The following is a 22166-nucleotide window of genomic DNA, read 5'->3' on the forward strand; positions in this document are numbered from 1 at the left end:
TACCTCCCCGCCGCTATCTGCGAAAGGAATCGGAACGTCTGACTAAACCTGCAGCACCTCGTCCGATTCCACCTTCACCCCCACCCACTGACGTCATCATGCCCCCCCCCCCCCCCTGTCGGGCCTCCGCGTCCCGCTAGGAGATACCACCCCGCTACTTCCAGGCCGACGAACCCTCCCTTACACTCCTTTTCCCCGCCCACCTCTGATGACGACGACAGTTCCGACTTGCTCACGGACACTGAATGCTATATGGTGCACTCAACAATGCGACTTCTATATGAAAATTACTGACCATAACCATGACAGTGCTTTCAACACTAACGACGATCAAAATAATGACTCTCACGGTTTCGCATATTTTATTGACAACTTGGACGACATACCAGTATTGGACAATGTCAAAGATATCAATGATCGACTTTTGATGCTCAAAACCAACTATGCGCACTTCATATCGACAGACTGCGCTTGGATTAAGGGTATACCAGCCCAACTTGCCAGCGAAAATATCGTTGACCCAAAAATAGTAATGAGGCCTCGTCTTCGAAAATTTGATATCATTGAATCTAAGCACAATAGTCGAAGTATTTTGACCCTAGTATTGAAAACAAAAAGCTCAGGTAAAAGCAACCTATACGATATCTTCTAGCTATTGTCCAAACTCAAAACGGCTTTAGCCGATTTAAACCTAAAGTCTCTTGCCCTCCTGATAACCGATGATAGTTTAGACGCTCTCGATCCCCGCGTTTTCCGAAATCTTCTATCCCGTATTTTCACATACTCAAATTCAAATCATGCTTTGTCGAAACACGACTGTCATCATAGAAGAATGTTTACGAAAAGAAATAATCAGGTAATGCCACGAATCGTTAGTCGGCGGTCATCAAGGTGTCACTAAAATATATAACCGCATCAGACAGAAGTATTTTTGGGCCCGTATGAAAGAAGAAATCCAAGAATCCATGAGAACTTGCGAGAGTTGTCAAAGAAAAAAATTGGTCAGAGTAAAAACCAAATTGCCATTGATGATAACGGACACGCCTGTCGATGCATTCGACAAAGTGGTATCAGATATTGTTGGACCTCTACCCCTTACTAAATCGAACAACAAATAATGCTTGACGATACAATGCAATTCGTCAAAATCCTGGACGCCATCCCTTTACCTGATGCCACCGCCAAAATTATAGGCGCAGCATTCGCAAAATGATACGTTACACGTTACGGTGCTCCTCGAGCAATACTTACGGACCAAGGACAAAATTCTACGAGCACAGTCATCAATCAACTTTGTAAACTTTCCAAAATTAAGCAAATATGAACCACAGCTTACCGCCCACAGTCTAACGGATCGCTAGAACGCAGTCACCTTGTTCTGACTGAGCACATCAAACACTACACGGATGCTGATGAAGACTGGGACGATTACATCCGCTTTGCAATTTTTTGTTACAACACCGCGAAGCACGAAGGTACTAACTTCACCCTTCACCAACTAATTTTTGGCTTTGAAGCCAGACTCCCAACAGATGCGAACCCTGCCAGCGCGTATACTTGTTCCTACGATCTGTTCCTTCTAGACTTAACCGCTACCCTATCTAGCATACGAAAACACGCCGCGTCCAACCTACAACAAGCAAAGCATCGTTTCAAGACGTATTACGACCGTAATGTCAACAGCCAAAATTTCAAAGCAGGTCAAAGGTCTATTTACTAAATGAAACCCGATCCAAATTCGTCGACCACTATGAAGAAGTGTATACGATTGAACGTGTAATTGACAATATTAACGCTGATATTTGGATTACCCCCCGAAGAACTGAAATCGTTGATTTCAATGAATTGAAATTGGCACACTCAACGGGCTAATTGACCTGGACCGACGCTTGAACGAATACGAACTTGACCTGTCCAGCTTCGTAGACGCTATCCCCTTCGGCCAAAAAGGCATCGTCCACCCTAAAATTCTATTACCACAACAAATTATTTCCGGCCTCAAACATATCCCTCACCCGCGTCGTACAAAACCCCAAATTCCTACGCGCCATGCCATCCACAACCCGCACCTAGAAATAATACCATTTCCCAATGACCTCCCTCCTCGCTCTTCATCGCTGCTCCGGACCCAATCGGAAATTGAAATGACGAAACTAGGCATACCTCAGCCGCGTCAATTGCTCCCCAAGCAAATCCTTATCGATAGCTCCGAACCACTCGAAGTCTGGCGCTAAGCCCCCCGCTATAAGCAATCATATTCTTTCATTGCCTTATCCTGCCCGTAATAATCACCAGCCATAATATATTCATCAGCATGTTGCATAAGTTTCGTTTATAATATACACAATCTATATCATATATAGCACTACATTTATAAGATGTCATTTAGAGAAACTTTGTCCAAATGTATACTAACTCACTTAAACGCGCACTTACATCTAGGCGCTATATTTCAAGACTCTTCTTTGTAATATTCTGTAAGTGAGTCAGTACGATAAGATGTCATTCAGAAATTTTTTTCATTTATATGTATACTCACCCTTTTCAACGCGCAATAATATCTAGGCGCTAGATTTCAAGACTTTTCTTTGTAATATTCTGTAAGTGAGTCAGTACGTTTCATGGCGTTTCACTTCCTTCTGAACATCCTATTTCGTACCCTCACCGAATGTTCTTTCCCAAAGAGGGGCATGCTACTTCCTCCAGACTCCTCATTTCTTTCCCACACTCTTAGTTACCTTACGCTCTGTAGTCTACTCTTATCGTCCGCGAGTCAGCAGATTCTTCTGTAACTTGCAGCTAGCTTGCCTTCTACATCCCGCTTAAGGGCGTTGCCTATGCCTCGAAGAGCGCGCGCAAACAGAGACTCACGATTTTCCTTCTCATTTATTCATTTTTCAAGATAATTAGGTTCTTAGGGGGTCATTTTGAAGGTAAAGGATAGATCTGTGTCGCCTTTTTTGCCAAATTTTCGATTTCGCTTTCAGATTTGCGTAAAACGTACTTGAAAGTACGTTATGTTTGAAGTGAAACACAGCGGACAGTGAATTTTTTTTCGCAATTCGGCGAGAAAGGCGACACAGATCTATTCTTCATCTTCAAAATGACTCCCTAAGAACCTAAGTATCTTCAAAAATGAGGAAATGAGAAGGAGAATCACGAAGCATAAAACAGCAAATTTTTCGCGCAAAGGGCGGGCGGCTGCTAGCGCCACGACTGCGTTGGCGGGTGACCATGCGAATTACAGGCGAGGAGAGTAGACTCAACACCCCCCCACTACAATTGCCCTCCTTCGAATCCTCGTCGCTCGGCACGTGGATAGTGTTCCGCGCTTTTATTTTTGCTTGTGTTTTTCTACAGTGTTTTTTATTATTTCGAATCAGTATTTAATCCCGCGATGGCTAAGAAGAGAGGGAATGTGTCTTTGAAGAAGAAGAAACGACTCGGCTTAAAGATTTTGGCTAAATTTCAGGAAAAAATGAGGTAAATCGAATTATTTATATGATTGATGGTGCACCCTCTCTGACTTCGAGATTCAATCACTTGAGTACGAACAATCGCAGGGCTTTAATTCAAGAAGGTACTTTCAAGAGCCGATAGTGCTGTTCATAATAGCAGTATACATTCATTCTCTAGTTTTTTCATACATACGAAAATATAAACTAAAATGCATTGTGACGTGTGGTACTAGCCCGGTTTGCATTAGTCGCTAAAATATGTCATCAATTTGTTACGTGTTCAGGTTAAATGATCGAAATCGATATTCGGCAATTAGCATGAGTGTTTACACTTTGTCGATCATAAGGAATATTCTTATCACTTATTGTGACTACCTAAGTATCCAAGGTAAAATTACAATGTACCTGACAGAATTTTCCATACAAAGTAAACACGGCGCATACGTATTAGGCCACTAAAATACGCGCGTTTTTTTTTTGAAATAAACTTGACGTAATTCTGGGGTAATCATACATGCACACATTACTTACAAATCAGCCACCTACAAAACTGTCATCAAATCAGATACTACTGCCAAGTATAATTCATTTAGAAACTAATGATGATTTTGATATACTATAACTACTGATGACAAAAAAAAAAAAAAAATTGAAATCAAAATTGTAATTCAAAAAAAAAAAAAAAAAATTTTGATAAAAAAAAAATTGGAGTACGTGGTACTTGGCGGGCCCATGTTTATATTGCCATTACAACATTGATATAACTCGACTTGTATTTTCTTGTGCTTGTTTTGAAAAAGCCCGCCTTTTACCACTATCTCCGATTTTTTTTATTCCAATAAAAATTATTTTTTTTTTTCAATTTCAATTTTGATTTAAATTTTTTTTTTTTTCGTCTTTATATTAGTTATAGTATATCAAAATCATCATTAGCTTCTGAATAAATTATACTTGGCAGCGGTATCTAATTTGTTGACAGTTTTGTAGGTGGCTGTTACGTGGGTGGCTGTCACATCAATATACTTGGCGAAAGGTTTTTGCACCAGAGGTGCTTTTTGGAAATATCAGTACTTTTTGTGGGATTTCGCTTGAACATTCAAAAATTTTGCTCGCTCGCTGCGCTCGCTCGATAGATTTTTGGGATACAGAATTAATATTTGAGACGAAAATAATCGGTGGAAAAGCCAAGTTAGAGCTTTCTCATAATTACATGTATCAGGTCCAAGGTCTTCTACACATTACGAATGGGAAGTGGTGCTATTTTATAGTTTGGACGCCAAAGGGATTGATTTTTGATAAAATAAAACGTGACGATAAATTCTGGACCAAAAAAATTGAGAATAAATGAGCAGATTTCTCTTACTTTTGTTTGTAACCCGAGATCGTAGGTTCTAGACGCGCCCGACAACGCTCAATCCGCGAACCCCCCAAATCATCGAAGCCCAGAAAAGGCCGCGCGTAAGAAACAGTAAATTCACGACCGACAGATGACAAAACACTGTAATATAAATATATGTACATATGTACATAAATATAATAGCTTTGTATATAGCTTACGTGCAATATTTCTGTGATTTATGTTCAGTTAGTTATATGTATTACTGTGCTAAAAATTTGCTAGTCATATCGTTATAATTATATATCTGATTATTCGTTCCGGAAATACTTTCTGCAGTCGGACCAGACTGCGTGTATACCTATATATTATGTAAATATTCTATAGCCTATTTTTTCATTACTATCTGTGACCTGCACTCGTGACGTACTACTTTCCATAGTTTGCGCCTTCTATAGAATTTATTTAGCCATATAATGTATACAATGCTCGATGCTTTGTTATATCAATTTTCTTTATCAAGATTACTGTCATGTTTCACTTATACTGTTTCAATTTAATTTCTATGAGATCCTTCTCATACAGATTTCGTGATTATGTTTATTAATTTTGAACGAGTTCAATTTCACTTTTACCATTTCATATTATTTTTCATCATTTTGTATTTGTTTGGTGCAAACCCGATCATGGTTGGGAGGTAGGGACGGGTTAGGCGGGTCTCTCTTCGATAGCGACCTCCACGTGGTGAGACCTGGGAGATTGATGATATTTTCGTTGTTATATCATGAATTTGCTCACAGCTATTCGTTGCATTTTCAATTTAAAATGACCTGTGACGACGTCTGGCCGGTATTCGTAAATGGTTACGTATTATTTTCGAGACTGTATTAGGAACAGCTCTCAGCCGATCAAGCTATGCTTTGAGCTGCCTCAAGACAGTCCTGCAAATCGAACCTGACTATGAATACCGGCTATTAGACTATTACCAGTCACGTGATCGCATTGCGTAGAAATACGGACGCCGGTGAATATAATTTTCGTTGAAATATTAAGAATGTATATCTATATCAAGATACGTATAAGGAATTCTACGTCACGTCAATCAAAAAATGACCTCGTATTTTTTCAATCTATTCATACTTTTCTTCACATGAAATAAAGGTAAAAAGAATCGACACGCATTTTGGTGTTCGTCCGAATTATGTTTGTTTTCGAAAGTTACAAGACAATCATTCAATTTTGATGCAAAAGGAGCTCGCATATATCCGGTTCTATCCGACGTAAAGACATCATTCACAGTGCATTCGGAAGGTGAACGAATAAGCTTCCATAAAAAAAATGCAATGTTGAACATTATTGAAAATCCAAATTTTTATAAACAATTCAAATGTTTGATGATTTTTACCTCATTAATGACAAGTTTTTGAATTATAAAAGAAATAGTTTCGGGTTCCTTATTAAATTCTGTATTACTAGTAAATTTTTTAAGTGGAATCTGAAAGGAGTCTACTTTTTTTTCTATTATTCATCAGGTGCTGCGTCGTGCCGAGCGCGATACACTGGGCTGTTTAAAAGTATTTGAAACCGAATGCCCGTGAGGGGTGGAAGAGGCTAGCCCGCGTCACCCGCCCCACTCCGGCGACAGCTCGGTTGCTCCGTCTCACTTGTTTCTTTACCCTCTCTCTCGCCACGGTTAACGCGGGAAGCGGAGTAGCCCGCGCTTTCTAGCTAGGCAACGCCCTTAACTAAGCAGATCCATCCTAGCGCTCAAGCAAGACACTTTTTCCTCTAAACCAAGACCATACCCTTTTCCCTCGACCGACTCCGTTGCATTGACTACTAATAAGCAATCATATACCTTAAATCGTTTACCTTCCCTTAATACCGATCCCTTTCTATTCCATACACTTCCTGCATTGGGAGTAGTAGCACGCGAGTGCATAGTCGACGTGAACGGACCCTATAATGTCCGGTATAATAAACTGGTGAATTCTGAAAATCATTAAATTTATATCTTCAACAATGAATTTTCTCGTAATTAATGATAATGCATATCCGCATTTCAATTATTAGACGGTCTTTGACTGTCTTACGGGCTTTCCATCAGAAGCGTAAGATTCTAAATTTTAAACATCCGTCACATACATTCTTACATCTGCTGCTTAAGAGGAAGAACACTGTCTATTCACACACACAAAAGAACACGAAAACAAATTTGAACTAACTGGTGATGAGAGGAATTAACGACATCATAGTCAGGGCGGCCAGGTGGTCTAGTGGAGTAAGGCTTCGGTCAAGCATCTCTATATACCAGGTTCGATTCCTGGCTCCGCCGTTAATTTTTCGAATTCACCAGTTTATCAAATTTATATCTGTACCTATTATGATCGGAGGATTTGGAAACTGATTAATTTCTTCCATACCAGCAGCACCAGATATAGCTTTCTCTCGAATAAACAATATAAGATTTCGACTACTTTCACTATAATTAATCTTACTCATTTCAAGAAGATTAGTAGATTCAGGAACAGGTACAGGTTGAACAATTCACCTTCCTTCTCTCAAGAAATCACGGGCTCTCAGGACCATCCGTTGATTATTCAATTTTTTCTCCACATATAGCTGCAATTTAATCCATCCTTGGAACAATTAACTTTATTTCGACAAAAATTAATATACGACTAAGAGGAATAAGATTTGAACAAATACCTTCATCCATTCGAGCAGTGAAATTAACAGCTATTCTTATTTTATTATCCCTTCCAGTACTAGCGAGAGCAATTACAATATTATTAACAGATTGAAATATAAATACAACTTTTTTTGATTTTTCAGGCGGAGGAGACCCAATCTTATACCAACATTTATTCTGATTTTTTGGACGCCCAGAAGTTTATATTCTAATTTTACCAGCTTTCGGAATAATTTGACATATTATCTCACAAGAATCAGGAAAAAAAGAAACATTCGGAATTCTTGGAATAATTTATGCAATAATAACAATCGGATTATAAGGATTTGTAGTATGAGCTCATCATATATTGACTGTAGGTATAGATGTTGATACACGAGATACACAATATACCTTACTAGACCACAAGAAAAGACCGAGTCGCCAGGCACCACACGTGAGCGAGAGAGAAGTCAGAGTCGTAACACACCACCCGAGAATGTGAGGAAGTCCGTGTCGCTTAAGCCACACGAGAGCGAGAGAGAAGTCCAAGTCATCGTGTGTCACACGGGAGCGAGAGAGATGTCCGAGTCATCCTGTGCCTTACGAGACCTGGAGATAAGACCAAGTTGCTGGGCACCACACGTGAGCGAGAGAGAAGTCGGAGTCGCCGCTCACCACAGGAGAGCGAGACAGAATTCGGATTCATCGCGCACCTCACTAGAGCGAGAGAGGACACCAAGTCGCAGCAAACCACACGAGAACGACAGAGAAGTCCGAGTTCACGCGCACCTTACGAGAGCCAGAGGAAAGTCCGAGTCCCCGCGCACCTGGCAAAAGCGGAAAGGAAGCTTGAGTTACCATGTGCTACACGAGAGCGAGAGAGAAGTTCGTGTCGTCCCGCGCCACACGAGAGCAAGAGAGAAGTTCGGGTTCCCCCCTGTCACGACGGATCGAGTGAAAACTCCAAGTTGCCCCTACACACACAAGAGCGAGACAGAATTCCAAGTCGCAGTGTGCCACACAAGAGCGAGAGAGTTGTCCATCTACCCTGCGCTCCACGAGACTGAGAGAGAAGACCGAGTCGCTGGGCGCCAGGAGTGAGCGAGAGAAAAGTCAGAGACGCCGCACAACGCACGAGAGCGAGAGAGAAGTCCGCATTGTCTGAAGCCAGACGAGAGCGGGAGAGAACTCCGAGTCGCTCTGCGACCTACGAGACCGAGAGAGAAGACCTAGTCACCAGGCACCTCGTGAATGCGAGAGAGAAGTCCGAGTCACTGCACACTGCACTCGAGCGAGAAAGAAGTCCGTGACGCCGGCGCCACACGAGAGCGAGTGAGAATTCCGAGTCGCAGCGTACCACACGAAAGCGAGAGAGAAGTCCGAGTGTCTACGCACCACACGTAAGCGAGCGAGAAATCCGATCGACTGCGCCTCTGCGCGACTGCGCGACAACAGTTCGAGTCGCTGCGCATCACTTACGAGCGACAAAAAAGTTCGAGTCGCCGAGCACCACACGAGAGCCGGAGAGAAGTCCAAGTCGCCACGTACCACACGCGAGTGAGCGAGAAGACCGTGTCGCCCCGTACTACACAAGAGCGAGAAAGTGCACCGAGTCGCAGCGAACCATACGAGAGCAAGAGAGAAGTCCGAGGCACCGCGCACCTCGCGAGAGCGAGAAGAAAGCACGAGTCACTCTGTGCTTTACAAAAGCGAGTGAGGAGTCCGATTCGCAGCGCACCTCGCGAGAGCGAGAGAGCAGTCAAGGTCGCCGCGCCACACGCGAGGAAAAAGAAAGACACCGAGTCGCCGGGCACCACACGCGAGCGAGAGAAAACACCAAGTTGCAGCGAACCACACGAGAACGAGAGAAAAGTCCGAGTCGGCGCGCACCAGACGAGAGCGAGAGGAACGTCCGAGTCGCAGTGTACCACACGAGAGCGAGAGAGAAGTTCAAGTCACCACGCACCTCGCGAGAGCGAGAAGAAAGCACGAGTCACCCGGTGTTACACGGAAGCGAGTGAGGAGTCCGAATCGCAGCGCACCTCGCAAGAGCGAGAGAGAAGTCCAAGTCCCCGCGCACCTCACGAGAGCAAAAGAGTAGTCCGAGTCCCCGCGCACCTCGCAAAACCGGCGAGAAGGCTCGAGTTACCATGTGCCACATGAGAGCGAGAGAGAAGTCCATTTTCCGCTGCGCTTCACGAGAACGGGATAGAAGACCGAGATGCAGGGCCCCAGAAGTAAGCGAGAGTGAAGTCGGAGACGCCGCACACCGCACGAGAGCGAGAGAGATGTCCGCATCATCTTAAGCCAGACGAGAGCGAGAGAGAACTCCGAGTCGCCCTGTGCTTCACGAGACTGGGAGAAAGGACCTCGTCACCAGGCACCTCGTAAATGCGAGAAAGAAGTACGAGTCACCGCACACTGCACTCGAGCGAGAAAGAAGTCCGTGACGCCCGCGCTACACGAGAGCGAGTGAGAATTCCGAGGCGCAGCGTACCACACGAAAGCGAGAGAGAAATCTGAGTCTCTACGCACAACACGCGAGCGAGCGAGACGTCCGATCCACTACGCATCTACGCGACAGCGCAACAGTTCGAGTCGCTGTGCATCGCATGTGAGCGAGAGAATAGTCCGATTCGCCGAGCACCACACGAAAGCTAGAGAGAAGTCCAAGTCACCGCGTACCACACGCGAGCGAGCGAGAAGACCGAATCGCCCCGTACCACACAAGAACAAGACAGAACTCCGAGTCGCAGCGAACCACACAAGATCGACAGAGAAGTCCGAGCCGCCACGCACCCCGCGAAAGCGAGAAGAAAGCTCGAGTTACTCTGTGCCACACGAGGGCGAAAGAGAAGTCCGATTTTCCGTGCACTTCGCGAGAGCGAGAGCGAAGTTCAAGCTCCCGTGCAGCAAACGAGAGAGTAGAAGGACACCGAGTCACCGAGCTCCACACGAGAACGAGACAAAAGTCCGAGTCGGCGCGCACCAGTCGAGAGCGAGAGAAAGGTCCAAGTCGGCGAGCGTTACACGAGAGCAAGAGAGAAGACCAAGTCGCCCCGCGCCACACGAGAGCGCGAGAAAACTCCCAGTCACGGTGTACCACACGAGAGCGAGAGGAAGGTTCGAGTTACCGAGTGTCACATGAGAGCGAGAGAGAAGACCGAGTCGCCTCGCGCCACACGAGAGCGCAAGAAAACTCCGAGTCACAGTGTACCACACGAGAGCGAGAGAGAATTCCGAGTCACCATGCACCTCGCGACAGCGAGAAGAAAGCACGAGTCACTCTGTGCTACATGAACGCGAGAGAGAAGTCCAAGTCGCAGCGCAACACGCGAGGGAGTAGGAAGACACCGAGTCGCCGAGCACTACACGCAAGCGAGATGGAACTCCGAGTCGCAGTGTACTACACGAGAGCGAGAGAGTTGTATGGGTCGCCCTGCGCCTCACGAGACCGAGACAAGAGACGGAGTCACCGGGCACCACACGTGAGCGAGAGAGATGTCGGATTCGCCGCACACCACACGAGAGCGAGAGAGAAGTCCGATTTTCCGCGCATCTTGCGAGAGCAAGAGAGAAATCCAAGTCGCCGTGCAGCACACGCGAGAGAAGGAGGACACCGAGTCGCCGAGCTCCACACGCGAGCGAGAGAGAACACCGAGATGCAGCGAACCACACGAGAACGAGTGAGAAGTCCTAGTCGCCGCGCACCACACGAGAGCAAGATGAAGTTCGAGTCGCATCCCGTCTTACGAGAGCGAGTTAGATCCACCAGTCGCCCCCTACAAACGATTGCAAGACAGAATTTCGAATCGCTAAGTGTCACATGAGAGCGAGAGAGACCTCCGAGTTGACCTGCGCCTCACGAGACCGAAAGAAAAGACCAAGTCACCACGCACTTTGCAGGAGCGAGAAGAAAGCTCTAGTCACCCTGTGCTACACGAGACCGAAAGAGATGTCCAAGTTGACCTGCGCCTCACGAGACCAAGAGAGAAGACCGAGTCGCCAGGCAAGCCACGTGAACAAGAGAGATGTCGGAGTCGCCGTGTTCCACACGAGAGCGAGAGAGATATCTATTTCGCCCTGCGCCTTACGAGAGCGAGAGAGAATTCCGCGTCGTCTTAAGCCAGACGAGTGCGAGAGAGAACTCTGAGTCGCCCTGCGCCCTACGAGACCGAGAAAGAAGATCTAGTCACCGTGCACCTTGTGAAAGCGAGAGAGAAGTCCGAGTCACCGCACACTGCACTTGAGCGAGAAAGAAGTCCGTGTCGCCCGCGCTACGCTAGAGCGAGTGATAATTCCGAATCTGAGACCAAACATTTTCGGCTTCAAAACTGAAGAATCGTGATTAATTTTTGGCGAAAATATTCTTGACTCCGACAGAAGCTGGAATAGATTTTTTCGTGCAGCACTCCGACGTAATTTTGCAGAAGAAGTTGTTCGGGCGCAATTTCCATACGGTGGGATCAACGCATCGAAATTTACAGCCCAAAAAAAAAGAATTTCGCTCGACATTCCTCTCCTGTTGATCTCACACTTTTTCGTCTGCGATTTCTGAGCCCCTGAGTTTTCAATTAGATAGCAAAGATTCATCTGAATCGAATCTGAGTCCAGAACTCTTCGGCTTTAGAACTGAAGGAATTGTAAGGCATTATTGGCGGAAATTTCCGTGATTTTGACTAAAGCTGGAATAGGTTTTTGCATGCAGCATTCCGAAATAATTTTGCAAGAAAAATTGATTGGGCGCAATTCCAATCTGCTGTGTTGAACACATCAAAATTCACAGCCGAAAAACAAAGAATTTCGCTCGCCATTCCTCTCCTGTTTATTTCATACTCTTCCAGCTGCGTTTTCTGAGTCCCTGGGTTTACAAATAGTCAGAAATGGGTCATTTATATCGAATCTAAGACAAAAACTTCTCGGCTTTGACACGGAAGAAATGGTAAGGCATCTTTGGCGAAATCTTTCCGATTTCGACCAGTGCTGGAATAGGTTCCTTCATGCACTATTACGACGTAATTTTGCAAGAAAAGTCGATTTGGCGCAATTTCAATATGCTGGGGCCAACGCATCTAAAGTTACAAGCGAAAAACGGAGAATTTTGATTACCATTTCTTTTCTGTCAACCTTACGCACTTTCCGAAACGTTTTCTGAGTTTCTGGGTGTCCAATTCGTAAAAAAGGGTCATATGAATTGAATCTAAGACTAAATATTTTCGGCTTCAAAACTGAAGATCCGTGATGAATTTCCGGCGAAAATATCCATGATTTGGACAAAAGCTGGAATAGATTCTGTCATGCTTGATTTCGACGTAACTCTGCAAGAAAAATCGATTGGGCGCAGTCCCACTACGCTGCTATCAACACATCACAAGTTACAGCCGAGAAACGAAGAATCTTGCTCGCAATTTCGATCCTGTTGATCACACGCTCTTATCACTACGTTCTCTGAGTTCCTGGGGGATCAATTGGTCAGGAAAGGGTCATTCAAATCGAATCTGAGACGAAAACTTTCCGGTTTGAAAACTGAGGAATAAGTAGGGCAAACCCTCGCATTTTTGGCGAATATTTTGGCGATTTCGACAAGTTCTGGAATAAGTTCTTTCACGCACTTTTCCGACGTAATTTCAAAGAGAAATTGATTATGCGCAGTTTTAATACACTGCGATCAACGCATCGAAAGTTGCAACCGAAAATCGTTGAATTGAGCCCCACATTTATCTCCTGTTGATCCCACGTTCTTTTTGCTGCGTTTTCCGAGTTCCTGAGGGTCCTGTCTGCGAGTCAATCGGCCCTCGTAAGGAAAATTCCTGTGAAAGCAAGATGGTGAAAAGGACGATTCAACAAGAATAAAGTCTTCTAATTTTCCATCAAAAATCCCGTGTACATCATCCCAATCATAACTTTGGCGCCCAACAGCGAAGAAGAACTCATTGAGAATGAGTTTCTAATAAAATATTCAGTGATAATTGGAACGATTAGCAAGATATCGCAAAAAGTGTTCGTTACGCGTCAGGCGATACAAAGACGCCAAAAGGCCCGTTCGTGCGGAGACGCGAGCAGTGAGACAATGGCGGCCAGCAATGACCGTTAAGGGGTTAGGTGGGTTTCAAGAGCTCAAAATAGGTACATTTTTATAAATTTTTTTTTATTTAATCAACAGAATATTTCATTCCATCAATTTAATACATAAAAGATACATATTTTATAAGTAGTTTGTGAAATTTTCATTGAAAAATATTGAAAATTAAGGCGTGGACACGTCGTCTGCTATGACCCCTCAAAAAAAAGTTCTCTCGGCGTAGTCAGGATAACTCATGACAGATTCGTCTGAAATGCAAAAACCAAAAATTTTCTGTTAGTAGATGTTTAAAACTCGTGCTTGGACGAAGGAAAAAAAAAACAAAAATTACATTTTTGGCGGCGTTGAAAACAAAAAACCCTTATTTTGAGTAAAATTTGCACCCTTCATGGCCTTGAAAAATTACTTAGAATAAAAAAAAAATTCCTTCGTTCAAGCACGAGATAATGTTATTTTGAAGAAGTGTGCAAAATTTGAAAGAGATCGGTTCATAAGTTTTCGAGAAATCGTGACTACCGATTTCAAAAATGTAGTTTCGAGAAAAACGCGATTGAAGATTTACATTTAAATAACATGTAAATAATCGTACTTACACCGTATAATGATGCAAACCCACGTTTTTTCCACGTGCCATCACCTGACACGGTAACATCTGTCGTATCTTCAACATTATTTTCATCACACGTTAATTTTTTTTCTTGATTTGCAGCAGACAACAAAATTGATTCGGCAACAGTTATGACGCACTCATGTATTTTATCAATATAAAAATTGTACGTTGATGCATTCAAGAATGAAGAACTTATATCCATCAAACCACAGAATTTTTTACATCCGGCAAGTCCTAAGCCTAGTATTCGCATCACAAAAATGAACGAACAATAGCTAAGCAGCTGCCTCAATATACCTGCCTCCATATACCTGCGTCACGCTCGGTTATAGCCTGATGGGTGAAACATTCAAAGGCTATATCTCTTGGAATATGACTCGGATCGTTTTGAAATTTTGAAGGAATATTCTCAACATATTCAATTATAAGATAAGCAAAAAAAAATAAAAATTCGATTTTTTGAAATTTTGAAACCCACCTAACCCCTTAAGCCACACGCTTCGAGCATAACGTTTCTCGCTGACGCCGAAGCAGACGGTAGTAGTATGGCTATGAGAGTTCTACACGCAGATTCCTGTTACCGACACTTACCGACCAAGCCGCTCCGCGCAGCCCAGACTCAAACCCTTTTCCGCGATGACGTCACAGTCTGCCGTACCGGCTTGAGGTCAAAACCGTGCAACCTTACCGACAGTTGTATCGATCGAGGGTCAAAATCGTGCTGTTTTACCGACAATCTTACCGACCCCGTGCAACCTTACCGACAGTTGTATCAATCGAGGGTCAAAATCGTGCTGTTTTACCGACAATCTTACCGACCGAGCCGCTCCGCGCAGCCCACCGAGCCGCTCCGCGCAGCCCAGACTCAAACCCTTTTCCGCGATGACGTCACGTCCCGCATTATTCTCCCACGATATGACTGCTGATGTGTAACATCAACCACTCCGAATTCCTTTCCCACGATAGGACTGCTGATGTGTAATATCAACCACCCCACATTCCTTTCCCACGATAGGACTGCTGATGTGTAATATCAACCACCCCACATTCCTTTCCCACCTTATCAGCCACCTCACATTCCTTTCCCACGTGACATTCCAAAATTGATGGTTCCGAGAATTTGCTGATGTGTAACATGAACCACTCCGAATTCCTTTCCCACGGTAGGACTGCTGATGTGTAATATCAACCACCCCACATTCCTTTCCCACGATAGGACTGCTGATGTGTAATATCAACCACCCCACATTCCTTTCCCACCTTATCAGCCACCTCACATTCCTCTCCCACGTGACATTCCAAAATTGATGGTTCCGAGAATTTGCTGATGTGTAACATGAACCACTCCGAATTCCTTTCCCACGGTAGGACTGCTGATGTGTAACATCAACCACCTCACATTCCTTTCCCACCTCACATTCCTTTCCCACGTTATCAACCACGTGACATTCCAAAATTAATGGTTCCGAGAATTGTTTTTCACTTACTCGGATGTCGGTTTGATATCCAAGGTCGACCGATAGTCGCGGTACATTCAAAGCCATAGATCTGCGGTGTCGGGTTACTATCGCTCTTGGAATGCCAAAAGGTGCACGCGCATACACAAACATACGTATTTGATATCAGCCCCGTGACATTCCTTACCCTCCATCAAATTATGTGGTGGGGGAACGTTATATAAGCGAAAAGTAGAAAACTTCATCGCCAGTCTGAAGCTGTTCTTCTTGCAAATGAGAAGTGCTCTGGAACAACAACGTGAATTGAAGAAACGACTAGAACTGCTCCTCAAGAATATTGGAGAAGTAAAACATCTGCTGAAAATCAGATCTGACCTCAATCAACTCACAAGAGATTTGGAGCATCTACAACTGGACAGTAACGACCATGGACTTTTCAAAATTGAACGAAGTCGCTCGCCTGGAGACATTTCTGCCGTTGAAAAAGCTCTCGGACCTCGGAGTCTACTTCGAATACCGGGTCAGTGGCTTTCGTCGGGTTAAAACGAAATTTGGTGACAAAATCGTTCTGGACTTGGATGACTCTTTCACGATTTTTCTGCCCAACCGACTGACCAAGGCCCTCCACGAAAATGAAGATTTGTTCCAGAAGGTGACGACAGCCAGTAAGGAGATACGGTTGCATCTACGCTATCTTGGCGGACCGTACGGTCAACTTGAATTCGTATACGTATAATCTGAGTATCGCATTCGAATATCCAATGTTCCGTGTAAGTCTTACGTTCAATAAACAAGAAAAAAAGATTGAAATTATGAATATTTTTTCATTTACCCATCTTGTATACCTTTAATCCTACGTACGTTTTGTACCTTGTAATTGTATCTAGAATTAAGTCTCAAAATCTAAGAAAATGCTACTCGGAACACCACTAAGCAACGACGGAGGGTTTCGAGCTGCGTCATGTAATGTGAACTCTACGATGAGTATTTGGACGGGTTCAGACCAGAGTGCAAGGTCGGCCGATAGCCGCGGTACGTTCAGAGCCTGCGGTGTTGGGTTACTATCGCTCTAGGAATGCAAAACATAACTCGGTTTGAGTACAGCTCGGTCAAGGATGGAGAGCAAGGTCGAATCTTACATAAGCTTCTGAAAAAAATTCTCTCTCTTAAGAGCTAAGGTGAAGGTATAAAATTATTTCATGAATATTCTTAAAAAGTTTTATTGAGTACAATTTTTAGAGTACGGTTGACAATTACTTCACAAAAATAGTACAATAATTCTATTCAACAGTATCATGACCAGGGTGATATATTTGCCAGGAATGCGGGACCGTTCTTGTAGACGCTTCTGCGCAGTAACACAAATCGTACAGCCTCGCCATCCGGACAGTACGATGATTTTGTAGCCAATTCTGAAGTATGCAAACGTTTCGTGCTGCACAGATTGCGTTGGGAATTGTGTGAAGGCCGCATCTCAGAGACACAGCTGAAGTTTTTTGCAGGGTTTCAAGCGACGGGCAGTCAAAGTCCAGCATATCGATGATTTGAACTTTCGGAACGATTTTGAGCAACCAATCTCGTTTTTCTTCTTCTTTCACGTACACGGTTTGAGCTTTGCACAGCCTGTCTTCAATGGTCCGCTCAACTTCCTCAAAAGGTATGATTCCACAGCTCCAAGGTTAACCGTGAAAATCGCGTTCTAACCAAGAATTTTGGCTTTTGTATTTGACGTCCAGTAAATTCCATTTGTAAGGTGGCTTGAAGAAAAACACTGATGGAGACGCTTCCGAGTAGATTGAAATTATAGCCAATTCTTTTAATGTGAAGGTATTGTTGAAAGGTCTACGAAAGCCTTGTATGTCAACGATGAGCTCCATCTTTGAACTGTGCGAGATGGTGGGAACGGGTCAGCTTTTATACCAACTTTTTCACCCCACCACTGAGCGGGTTGTATTCGACAATACGATCGTGAACGATCAAGCAGTACGCCGATGTTTCAGCGGGAAAGTTGGCTTTAGCTTCAAATTCAAGACGAATGTCGACAGGTCCGTACTTCAAAGATTCGTTTTGTTTCGAACAGTCGATAACGAATAAGGGGACGTCTCGAAGGAATTCACTCTTTGTCAGCAACGGCTCGAGGTTCTTGTCGTAGTAGGTAGCTTGGAAGTTTGCGTACATCTCGTACAGGAGCGCGTACAGATTACGACTCATGTTGAGGTTCAGGTTACCGTACATATAAGATTGAGAGTTTAAAAATAGCTTGACGTCCGTGATATTGCAATGATCGAAATGACTTGCGTTCTTGCCGGTCTTGTTCTTTCTACTTGTTTGGAAACTCAAAATGACGTACCGAGGTTTTTCAAGCTGAATGGAAGTTTTCACAGTCCAAACGTGTTTCGATGTTGTGGGAAGTAAGGGATATTCGTACAATTCCCAACTGCGGAAGCTCATCGAAACAGGCGGATCTCTCTGAATGAAATTTAGTAGGTCAACTTTTTTCTGATCCGCGAGTTTCAAATACGGTATTAACCATTCCACTGCATTGATCGTGATTTTGAATTCCTCCTCTTGAGTCTGCATGATTGCGTTGACGTCAGTTTTTGATCTCGTCAAAATTAACTCATGTTTAGCGTTGACAACGATCTTGCGGTAGTCTTCGGCGAAACCCAATATCATGCTGAGCGGTATCAGTACGTCAAAGTTACCATCGGCATCGGTTAATTTTTTCTTCTCTTCCACATCGAGCCATCCAGCGTTCTCCATCAGCCAAGTCTGACCAGGGTGCAGGGAAGCGTAACCCTTCATGAGACTTGTCAAGCCAACGTTCTTGCTTCTATCAACCTCAACTGCGTTAATTTCGTAGCGAATTTCTTCAAACAGATGACAGATGGCGTTGTTTACGAGCTGTGTGTTCACAGTAGCTGTACCATCAGGTTTGAGGAGTCGTCCGTGGATATGTACCGAACTTTTGCTGGGTAATATGCATAAATCCTGATGCTGAACGGTGATTCGAATTTCATCGCTGTTGTTGAAAGTTGACGAGGCGTAAGGTTTGTGAGCGTGAATCTCGTAATGCGCAACGGATTCGTCAAAGACGACTGGTGTTTGAATGCTCAAGATTTCCTCCTCCATGGCACGTAGCAGATGATAAAAAAGCAAAATCGGATTTTTATTTGTCGGAAATTCCTCTTCCAAAAGGTGTCAGTTTCAGACCCAGAGCTATCAGGAACTCCACGTTTCGAGGTGTTAGCGGTTCGGGAATCGAACGACGACTGACTTGATCGGGGCATGTCGACTTACTGATATACCTACTCTTTGACAGTCTGTTATATACGATTCCCATCGTTTACTGCGATTTGATGTGTAGTCTCACAGTGATAACTTCTCCACGAAAATTAACCAGGTCTCCGTCTTGATCCACTAACCGGAGCTGAACGTGATCTATGGTCTTGACGGTGATCGGAAGGTAAATGACGTGCGACGGTACTTCCACGATCTTATATCCTGGTGAGACGGTCGGGAAAAACTCGTGAATAGTGTGTACTTTGTGTCCATTGACGTAGGCGCCCGTCGTAACGCTACACTCGACTCGCAACGCGTTGACCTTGAGTATAGTTACAGGCACGTCCGATTCGTGAGTTTTATCAACCTCTAATACACGTGGTGTAAATCCCAAAAGTTGAGCAATGGAATCATTCGGCTCAAAGTTAATCGTGTGGTTGCATGTGATTTTGCTGCGTAATGTATTATTGTTGGGTTTGATGGCGAGCCTGATATCTGTATTTCTCAGCACGTTTTGAAGATACTTCTCTATGTCCTCGATCTCGTAGCTGCCGGTAGGTATGGTGATCACTTTGTCAGCTACGTAAATTTTATTGTGACCGACATCAACGTTGGGAATCGAATTAAAGGTTAACAATTCTACCAAGCCAAGAGCATAACTTTTATCACGAGCAAGTTCGATCGGTGGGAAATATTGTGCCTCGAGTATCGAAGAGGTTCCCGAAATCGTTAACGTTAACGAATCATCCATGACTGCGAGTGGTAGACTGACTTTGACGAATCACGCACCATGTTTATATAGCTCACCACTTAGAAATTTCAGACACAAGTGTCCGCATTCAAATGTATCGTAATCCTGGTACCTCTCATGATTGTATTTGACGCTACCAACGCCGAGGTATTTTATGAGGTCCGAGGGTGGTTGAAGGTTGCCGAAACTGTCAAAGTAATCGATATTATTGTCGCGTTTCTTGTACGCAACCCAGTGTGTTCCCGGACCGTCTTTGTCGTCAAGGTTGATTATAGCTGACTCGTTTTTTCGTGGACCGTTTTCGGGCATTTCGTTTCGCATGAAAACACCGCGGAAATGCGGAACCCTCAAGATTTTTGCATATTTCATCAAGTCCCAATCAGTCAACGCTCGACGTGGTAGCATCGCATCTAGTTTTTTGAAAGATGGAGACCAAGACCTGTTTTGTACGGTTTCATATGAAGCCCTTTGCCCAACGCGATAGCTTCCATAGTTTTGTTGTGTCGTTTGCTTTCCTTCAATTCTCGTTTAGCCGCGCTCGCATCGTTCACAGCTTTTGCTATACCTGCCGCACCACCGGCTAACGCACCCGTAGCGCTGAGACCGGCAAAAATAGGAATCAGAAACGGTAGAAAACCACCGACTTTCGAAGGTACCGGTAGGACGCGAGGTGTTCGCACTTTACATTTACCACCCGCTTTTTTAACGGCGTTCTCAGCTCTCTTCAGCGCAGATTCGATAGCTACTTTTGCATCGTTGCTTGGAACCATAGAACGTTTTGCAGCCTTTATAATTTTTCTCAAGGTCACATTTTTTGACTTTCGCATTCCCATTCCGAGTTTTGATTTTACTTTCATTGTATTAGCTATTGCCCAAGCGGCTGCCCTCTCACCCAAATTTGCGTCCTTTGCGAGAACCCGTTTCCAAGCTTTCTCAGCCAACACCCTATCAGCCTCGTTTCTAACCTCAAGGTTCTCACGATTTTTCGAATACGCTATATCGTGTTCCTTACACGCTGCATCGAGAGGATTGATACCGGAATCGCCTCTCGCGAGTCTTTTCGTCAACTTCGTACCAGAACCGCAGTATTGGTAACCGGGAACATGCAACTCGATCGGAAGTTTGTTGATGATTCTATTCACCAGACCCTTGCCACGATGTTGCCGCCTGCTGCTGCTTCGTTTACCTCTGTACGCGATCATGTTCGTGCGTTGACTGAAAAAAAGTGCTTTAAAACGAGGTATTTATAGCAAATCCGATCAGTCATGTCCGAGATGCGGTTTGAGAAACAACCTACCAAGCTTCCCGTGATGAATTTTGACAAACTTTCGGAGCAAAATGTCAAAAGGCACAAACGGCACGGTGAATTACTCCCGAACAGTGTACGTGCGATATTCTGTGGACCGTCGAATTGTGATAAAACTAATGCGTTGCTCACACTTATAACCCATCCCAACGGACTCAGATTTGAAAATATCTACATCTACTCGAAATCTCTCAACCAACCTAAATACCAATTGTTGAAGCAATTGCTGGACCATGTTGAGAATACGAAGTATTTTGCGTTTACCGAGCGTGAGCAAGTGATTTCACCGGAAGAAGCACGGCCCAACTCAATAATCATATTTGACGATGTAGCGTGCGAGAAGCAGGACAATATTAGAGCCTACTTTTGCATGAGTAGACATCACGAGGTTGACTGTTTCTATCTCTGTCAGACGTACGCGCGTATTCCCAAACATCTCGTGCGCGACAACGTAAACTTACTCGTGTTATTCAAACAAGACGATATGAACCTGAGACACGTATACAACGACCATGTAAACACCGATATGTCTTACACAGAGTTTAAAGACTTGTGTGCGGCATGCTGGAACGGTGACAAATACGGGTTTCTGGTGATCGACAAAGACAGTGAGCTCAACGAAGGACGATACAGGAGGGGATTCGATTCTTTTGTTAGCCTGGAAAAGATATAAAATCTAGCGTTTTCGAGCGAGAGACGCAGTAGCGTTGCAGACTCAGTTGCGTCAACATGCAGAGCTCTGAAATTTCCAAGCAAAAAGATGTCCTACATCAGATCGCTCAAGCAAGTGCTGCGATCCGTCGAAAACACGGATTGCTCAAGTCGGGCAGGGAATCTACGACTCAGAAATTGAGTGACGTTTTCAAACCAGTAGTGACTCCGTTGCAAGAACTGGTGAATGTTACAAAAGATACCAAACCTGTCAAACAAGAGGTGGAAGAAATTAAAGAAGAAATAAAGGAGATGAAAAATGAAACGAAAAATGAAACTGTCTCGGAAATGGACGATTCCTTTGCTTCGGCAGGGGATGAAACAGTCGTAGAAACACCGGTCGAGGACGAGTATTTTGCACTGATGAAAGATGCGAAGACAAAAGGCGAATTGGACAACGTGTACGGTGTACGCAACCTCTCAAACGGATTAATGATTGGTGATTCGTTGATATCTTTTGAGAGTGACTACGTTCGTATTGGCGACACGCCTTACCCGA

General features: G+C 44.2%; 1 pseudogene; it reads left to right on the top strand.

Annotated features, from left to right (window-relative positions):
* The first annotated feature begins 7024 nt into the window (after window positions 1-7024).
* Window positions 7025-7761, top strand: LOC138190372 (cytochrome c oxidase subunit 1-like; annotated as a pseudogene).
* The last annotated feature ends 14405 nt before the right edge of the window (window positions 7762-22166 follow it).

Source organism: Neodiprion pinetum, chromosome 2 (assembly GCF_021155775.2).
Source record: "Neodiprion pinetum isolate iyNeoPine1 chromosome 2, iyNeoPine1.2, whole genome shotgun sequence".
Taxonomy (NCBI): Eukaryota; Metazoa; Arthropoda; class Insecta; order Hymenoptera; family Diprionidae; genus Neodiprion; species Neodiprion pinetum.